Source organism: Rana temporaria, chromosome 6 (genome assembly GCF_905171775.1).
Source record: "Rana temporaria chromosome 6, aRanTem1.1, whole genome shotgun sequence".
In the NCBI taxonomy this organism is placed as follows: Eukaryota; Metazoa; Chordata; class Amphibia; order Anura; family Ranidae; genus Rana; species Rana temporaria.
This window is the reverse complement of record NC_053494.1, coordinates 91,094,235-91,103,005: the sequence shown is the minus strand read 5'-3', so window position 1 is coordinate 91,103,005 and position 8,771 is coordinate 91,094,235. Positions and strand designations below refer to the sequence as shown.

Sequence of the window (8,771 nt, the reverse complement as noted above, 5' to 3'; positions counted from 1 at the left end):
ACTCGCCACACATAAAGTGCAAGCACCAAAACAAAAAGAGTGACAAACAAAACAGAACACGGGGAAAAATAATAAAAGAAAGTGGGGAAAAGGAAGATGGGAGAGTGAGGAAAGTGACCAATGTGAAATAATTCTGCCTCCAGCTGTTGCAAAACTACAACTCCCTGCATGCAACTGGCTGCAATTACCCCCCCCCCCCCCTCTCCCCCAATGTGAATTTACAGGGTACATTCACATGGGCTGTGGCTTACAGTGTGCTTCTAGCTGAAGCAAATTTGGCGCTGCAGCTCAAACCCTCAGCGGGAAACTACTGTGAACCCCATGCCTCCCCGTTATTACCGGACAGCCATTAACTGTCCAGGCATGCTGGGAGTTAAAGTATAATTGTTGTACAGCTGGTGACGGATGAGCTACATGGTGTATCAGAGCATGCTGGTAGTTGTAGTTGTTAAATAACATCAACTCCATTATTTATTCAAAATTAATTCATCAAAAAGTCAAAAGAAACAAACATATTATTGTTCCTATATAAAGATAGGGATGAAAAAAAATAATCTATTGTACAGGCCCATTATCAGTGTCCAAAAAAATTATAGCGGTCAGATGAATAGCAACGCATATCTCCCCTATACGTGTATCCTGTGTTGTTAATCATATATACATAATTATGCAAATGATAATGGCTGCTATATTTATGCAAAAAAGGTGGCGACCGAAATGGCAGGATATAAAATCTGTCATGTTACCCCTGTCATTGATTAATAAGGCGAGAATGCTTCCAATTGTTGAATACCATACATTTACGTCATATATCCATAATGCTTTAAACAAAAGTATTACAATATACTTTTTTCTTCATCTTGCAGAAGTTCCTGGAAACAGGGTATGATGAGCTGAAGAGGCAGCGAGAAAAACAGGCTGTTGTCAGCTCCATAATTGAGGGACTACGCGCCCAAAACGGCGAAGCACCAAGTCGCCTGGCGATCCTCAAAAAATGGTCCGACCTGAAGAGGCGCCAGATGACCCGGGTCAGGCGTATCCATGAGAAATATCATCCAGGTAAGTTATTGGTGACAGTTATGTTTTTTTTTTCCAAAGTGTATTTTGTGCGTGAACTCGAGGGAGAGGAGCCGGACTGCAGGAGTTGGGAGTAGGCAATGGCGGGTGTGAGGGGGTCCTCCCACACAGACCGTCCTACCTGCTCCGCTTCGAAGCCCAACGGGGCAGAGGGACTCCCTATAAGGGAGTAAGAGGATTTGCTTGCTCAACCAGCCCCGTTAGTCCTTCGCCTCTCTTTTTAGAGACCGCGTGGTCAGAGTGCCTGCATGTTAACCCAATATCGAGTACGTGTGTAAGTGTGGTGGTTTTTGTGGGAGGGGGGTGGGCGTACTAAGCACAGGCTTACCTCGCATAGCACACCCACCGGGGGCCGGGCTGAGACCACCAAACTCAATTCACATGTAGCCGAGAGCGGGATCCGAACCCCTAGCTGCAGAGGTGAATGGCTTGTCAGCGCAGTGGCAATCGTGTTGAGCCACCGCAGCTCCTTTGGTGACAGTTATGTAAGGTCATATGTAATTAATGTAAGGTCAGATGTTGTTAACCAAGACGCCATGTTGTTGTAACATATATCACCACCAGCCAAGGTATTCATAGTACTGTTGAAAAAAGAAATGGGACAGCAGACAGGAACACAGAAGTTATGTGGGAACATACTTTTCCCATTGCTTTGCATGGGACTTTAAACAAAAACCCAGACCCTCACCAATGGGGGTAGTTAAGGGATAAATTAACGATCCTATACTTTAAGTGGACGTATAGGTAACATGTGACCAAGTGTTATCGAAATATCTACAGCTGTTATGAAGTAACATGTATTTCCCATAGAGTTGAATGGGACTTTAAAGAAAAACCCTGACCAAGGCAAATGGGGGTGGGTAAGGGTTAAACCACCTATCCTATGTTTGTGGCTGACATATAAGTAACCTGTTTGCCAAGTTTCATGTAAATATCTTTAGCCGTTTGGACGTGATGGTGGAACATACATACATACATACATGCACACACACGTTGAGTTTTATATATATAGATTCCCACTAAATTCCTGTGTTAGGCGTGGGGTTGTTATAGTAATCCCGTGTACTCCATCAAGCCCTTTTTTTAACATGAGATCGTCTGAACAAAACAAAGTCGACAAAAACAGCTCATTTTACCATGGTGGCAGCCCAGCTCACGCTCAGTCCCCTGTAGTGCCCACAAGACCCTTTAATATAACATTGTCCCATTGGTTAACTGTCTATATAAATTAATTTGTATTCATATACAATACAGCAGAGTACACAGAATTTGCATACGTCATTAGAAAACATTTTTATAATATATGAACATTGTGTTATTATAGGAGCTCCGTTACCAGTTGTTGCGCGCCAAGCGCAGAAGGCGCCAGGCCGATGAGGAGGAGGAGGATGCGGCAGAGGAGGATGCGGCAGAGGAGGATGCGGCAGAGGAGGAGAGGGATGAGGAGGAGCAGCCAGGGCCCTCCAACTCGCCACCCAGAGCTCCTGTTGAGGAGCATCCCCCCCTCCAAGAAACTACTGGTGAGGAAGAGGATATCATGGAGAGGTCGAGGTCCAAGAAGAGCCCGTTGCGATGAGCCTCGCTCAGGAAGGTAAATATGTGCACAATGATGAATAACATTTCAACAATAAAATGTAGATATAAAAATGGACAACATATAAAGCGCACCCGTCAGATTGCAGAACCATAATATGGTATTTATGATAGAAGTATACAGGTAGTGCAGAATTATTAGGCAAGTTGTATTTTTGAGGATTCATTTTATTATTGAACAACAACCATGTTCTCAATGAACCCCAAAAACTCATTAATATCAAAGCTGAATATTTTTGGAAGTAGTTTTTAGTTTGTTTTTAGTGTTAGCTATTTTAGGGGGATATCTGTGTGTGCAGGTGACTACTATTACTGTGCAGAATTATTAGGCAACTTAACAAAAAAATAAATATATACCCATTTCAATTATTTATTTTTAACAGTGAAACCAATATAACATCTCAACATTCACAAATATACATTTCTGACATTCAAAAACAAAACAAAACAAAAACAAATCAGTGACCAATATAGCCACCTTTCTTTGCAAGGACACTCAAAAGCCTGACATCCATGGATTCTGTCAGTGTTTTGATCTGTTCACCATCAACATTGCGTGCAGCAGCAACCGCAGCCTCACAGACACTGTTCAGAGAGGTGTACTGTTTTCCCTCCTTGTAAATCTCACATTTGATGATGGACCACAGGTTCTCAATGGGGTTCAGATCAGGTGAACAAGGAGGCCATGTCATTAGTTTTTTTTCTTTAATACCCTTTCTTGCCAGCCACGCTGTGGAGTACTTTGACACGTGTGATGGAGCATTGTCCTGCATTAAAATCATGTTTTTCTTGAAGGATGCAGACTTCTTCCTGTACCACTGCTTGAAGAAGGTCTCTTCCATAATCTGGCAGTAGGACTAGGAGTTGAGCTTGACTCCATCCTCAATCCGAAAAGGCCCCACAAGCTCATCTTTGATGATACCAGCCCAAACCAGTACTCCACCACCACCTTGCTGGCGTCTGAGTCGGACTGGAGCTCTCTGCCCTTTACCAATCCAGCCACGGGCTCTTCCATCTGGCCCATCAAGACTCACTCTCATTTCATCAGTCCATAAAACCTTAGAAAAATCTTTGAGATATTTATTGGCACAGTCTTGACGTTGCAGCTTGTGTGTCTTGTTCAGTGGTCGTCGTCTTTCAGCCTTTCTTACCTTGGCCATGTCTCTGGGTATTGCACACCTTGTGCTTTTGGGCACCCCAGTGATGTTGCAGCTCTGAAATATGGCCAATCTGGTGGCAAGTGGCATCTTGGCAGCTGCACGCTTAACTTTTCTCAATTCATGGGCAGTTATTTTGCGCCTTTGTTTTTCCACACGCTTCTTTTGTTCGATGATCACGCTTCAGAAGCTTTGCAATTTTAAGAGTGCTGCATCCCTCTGCTAGATACCTCTCTATTTTGGACTTTTCAGAGTCTGTCAAGTCCTTCTTTTGGCCCATTTTGCCAAAGGAAAGGAAATTGACTAATAATTATGCACACCTGATATAGAGTGTTGATGTCATTAGACCACACACCTTCTCATTACAGAGATGTACATTACCTAATATGCCTAATCGGTAGTAGGCTTTCGAGCCTATACAGCTTGGAGTAAGACAACATGCATAAAGAGGATGATGTGGTCCAAATACTCATTTGCCTAATAATTCTGCACTCCCGGGATGTGTTAGACACATAACAAGTGTATACACATGATAATGATTGATTAATAAGCAAAAAAAATATTTTATTTATTTGGTAACGTTCTTTGAAATCCAAATGTTTTTTTATTATATCCTAACAGTATCAAGAAAGATGATGAGGCAGAACGCGCTCATAAAGAAAACCCACCAGAGGATCCTGGGAAATCAACGCCAAATCCGCTACCTGACTCAACAAAATGCGCTGCTAGAGCAGCAGCAATCAAAAAATATTGCTGAGATGGAACGGCTTCAGAAGCTCAATCAGAGTTATATCTGAATTTATTTTTTTATTAAAAAATCTTATTTTTTGGAAATGTTTCATTTCTTTTTGAGATAGATTTGTAGGTTTTTCAACACATCTAACTTCACATCAAACAAATCAACATCAACACATCTAACTTCATAATAAGCAAAAACATTTTATACTATTATTTTATTTAACAGAAACCTAGGACAAACTAAAGCACACGACACAGACACGACGAACACAAAATAAACTGTTGAAAAATGAACATAACAAAAGCAAAAATATATACATATATACAGAGAGAGAGGGAGAGCAAGAAAGAGAGAGAGAATGCAGATTAGCTCTTACAGACAGCCCAATGGTTGCAGTATAAAGGCCGCAAACCAGGGTTTAACATAAGGTTCATTGTTTTAGTTACACTTGCTGTTTAGATCCGGTCTGGTAGCTTGTAGCGGAGGCTGTTGGTGGATCCGCTGTGCCAGAGAGGTCATGAAGCTTTACTCAGCATGGAGGCAGCAGCAGTAGTATTAAAATATAATGTAACTAGACAATGCATTTCCTGAGGAAAATGTGAGTGGGAATGCTGATTAGCTTAATTGCTGAGCCCCTTGCCAAAGACATTCACCATAACCACTACACTATCTTTAGGACACACAGCTTCTTTCTCTATCTGCAAAGTATAGAGTATGCTGACTTCATGGTCGCCACTCCCCCCTCAAGAGGTTTCCCCTCCCCCCCAGGTCAGTGAGGAGAAATATTGCACTGAGGTAAGGAAAGCTATTTATGGAAAGAAATAACATTACAAACGCTTTTAATTCACAGATCAAATACATGATTTAAGCCTCCAAACAAAGCTTAATAAATCCTCAACCGTACATGCGATTGATACAACGACTACACCGTTTGAAATACACTGCCCTTGTGAACGCATCGATATGAAATTTATGTTGATAAACTTAAAAATGTGGCCATGTCTGCGATTTAGAAAAGAGCGTCTTTGTGTGTTTTGCAGCAACATTTTTTAGATAATTTAACATGAGAGTCTATGAGACATAATTTCAGACTGTTGTCCTTTAGAAGCTCCAAGAACTAAAACTAAAATACGTATCGCAGAACTGATCACATTGCCTGAAACCAGACAAGCATAGCTACGTTTTGATATATAAATTGTGTATGAAAAGTAGATCTTGTGGGCGTGAGAGCAATTTGTTTCCCCTTTTTTTAAAGATATTTTTAATTACAAAGATCTCCAATGTTAAGGTCACATGACACACTCTAAATCCCCTCCATAGGATTACATTATAACCGATTGCATTTTCGTAAAAAATTCGCCAAACGTAAATTGCGTTTTCACCAAAAATTGTAAACGATAACGATCTGAAAAGTCATAGCCGGATAGCTAAATATTTTGTGACCGCTTTAAAGTTTGTTTAGTGTCTGTAAGTGAAAGTATGAAGTAGATGAAACTTTTGGCAGGGCATGTGATTTCAAAGGGGAAAAGGATGTTCTCATTGACTTCAATGTTAAAAAAAAGGGTCTAAAAGCTTAAAATTTATAAAAGTGTAAATAGTCCAAAAAAACTTGAAGTCCCATCATTAGCTGAACGAGACGAACATTTTTACAGTTGAATGGTCTCAATAGCTGAAAGTATGCCGAAGTTACGCAGAACCAAAAAACGTAAGGAACTAGACAATGCATTTCCTGAGGAAAATGCGAGTGGGAATGCTGAATTGCTGAGCCCGCACCAAAGCCATTCACCATAACCACTACAGTATATTTAGGACATACAAGCAGTGTTCCTTCAGTACTTATAAAGCCTAATATCACACAGCTCCTTTCTCTATCTGCAATATAGAGAGTGTCCTGACTTGCCTGGTCGCCCCTCCCCCCTCAAGAGGCTTTATCCACATGAGGTGGGGGAGGAGGACTGCACTGAGGTAAGGAAAGCTATTTAGGGAATCAAAATACCATTAGAAACGCTTTCATCCACACGCAAAATCAGTTATCGTAGCCTTCAAACAAAACGTAATAAATCCACAACCGTACATGCGATCGATACAGCGACTACACCATTTGAAACACAAGGCTTTTGTGAACGCATCGATATGAAATTTATGTTGATAAATTTAAAAATGTAGCCATGTCAGCGATTTAGAAAAGAGCGTCTTTGTGTGTTTTGCAGGAATTTTTTTTAGACTTTTTAACATGACGGTCAATGGGAGGGCGTTTGAGGCACTTGTCCTTTAGAAGCTCCTGGAACTAAAAGTCAAATGCCTATCGCAAAACTGATCACATTGCCTGAAACCAGACAAGCATACCTACGTTTTGATATATAAATTGTGTATGACAAGTAGATCTTTTGGGCGTGAGAGCAATTTGTTCGCCCTTTTTTTAAAGATAATTTTTGTTTTCAAAGATCTCCACTCTAAAGGTCACATGACACACTCTAAACCTGCTCCATAGGATTACATTATAACCGATAAAAAAATCACTAAACGTAAATTGCGTTTTCACAAAAACCGTATAAGATATCAATCTAAAAAGTCATGTTTGGATAGCTGAATATTTTGTGACCGCTTTAAAGTTTGTTTGGTGTCTGTAAGTGAAAGTATGAAGGAGCTGAAACTTTTGGCAGAACGTGTGTTTTGAAGCAGGAAAAAGGATGTTCTCATTGACTTCAATGTTAAAAAAAAGTGTCTAAAAGCTTAACATTTTAAAAAGTATAAATAGTACAAAAAAACTTGAAGAAGTCCCATCGTTAGCTGAACGAGATGAACATTTTAAAAGTTGAATGGTCTCAATAGCTGAAAGTATGCAGAAGTTACGCAGAGCCAAAAAACGTACGGAATAATAAAATTAAAATTAAAATTAAGAACTAGACAATGCATTTCCTGAGGAAAATGCGAGTGGGAATGCTGAATAGCTGAATTGCTGAGCCCGCACAAAAGCCATTCACCATAACCACTACACTATCTTTAGGACATACAAGCAGTGTTCCTTCAGTACTTATAAAGCCTAATATCACACAGCTCCTTTCTCTATCTGCAATATAGAGAGTGTCTTGACTTGCCTGGTCGCCCCTCCCCCTCAAGAGGCTTTCTCCACATGAGGTGGGGGAGGAGGACTGCACTGAGGTAAGGAAAGCTATTTAGGGAATCAAAATACCATTAGAAACGCTTTCATCCACACACAAAATCAGTTATCGAAGCCTTCAAACAAAACGTAATAAATCCACAACCGTACATGCGATCGATACAGCGACTTCACCGTTTGAAAGACACGGCCCTTGTGAACGCATCGATATGAAATTTATGTTGATAAACTTAAAAATGTGGCCATGTCAGTGATTTAGAAAAGAGCGTCTTTGTGTGTTTTGCAGAAACATTTTTTAGACTTTTTAACATGACTCTTGTCCTTTAGAAGCTCCTGGAACTAAAACTAAAATACGTATCACAAAACTGATCACATTGCCTGAAACCAGACAAGCATACCTACGTTTTGATATATAAATTGTGTATGACAAGTAGATCTTGTGGGCGTGAGAGCAATTTGTTCCCCCTTTTTTTAAAGATAATATTTTTTGTGGATGATCTCCACTCTAAAGGTCACATGACACACTCTAAACCTGCTCCATAGGATTACATTATAACCAATAAAAAAATCACTAAACATAAATTGCGTTTTTACAAAAACCGTAAAAGATATCAATCTAAAAAGTCATGTTTGGATAGCTGAATATTTTGTGACCGCTTTAAAGTTTGTTTGGTGTCTGTAAGTGAAAGTATGAAGGAGCTGAAACTTTTGGCAGAACGTGTGTTTTGAAGCAGGAAAAAGGATGTTCTCATTGACTTCAATGTTAAAAAAAAGTGTCTAAAAGCTTAATATTTTAAAAAGTATAAATAGTACAAAAAAACTTGAAGAAGTCCCATCGTTAGCTGAACGAGATGAACATTTTAAAAGTTGAATGGTCTCAATAGCTGAAAGTATGCAGGAGTTACGCAGAGCCAAAAAACGTACGGAATAAAATTAAAATTAAAATTAAGAATAATAAAAAACGAATATCAATACTGGGAATGCTTATTAAAGCATTCCCACTAATAACTAGACAATGCATTTCCTGAGGAAAATGCGAGTGGGAATGCTGAATTGCTGAGCCCGCACCAAAGCCATTCACCAT

The 8,771-nt window shown here is 39.9% G+C and overlaps 1 long non-coding RNA gene across 1 annotated transcript; it reads left to right on the top strand.

Moving 5' to 3' along the window:
* The first annotated feature begins 2,614 nt into the window (after positions 1 to 2,614).
* Positions 2,615 to 4,661, top strand: LOC120942651. Its single transcript, XR_005750220.1, has 2 exons — positions 2,615 to 2,668; positions 4,449 to 4,661. It is a non-coding gene; the product is annotated as an uncharacterized LOC120942651 (long non-coding RNA).
* Positions 4,662 to 8,771: the final 4,110 nt, after the last annotated feature.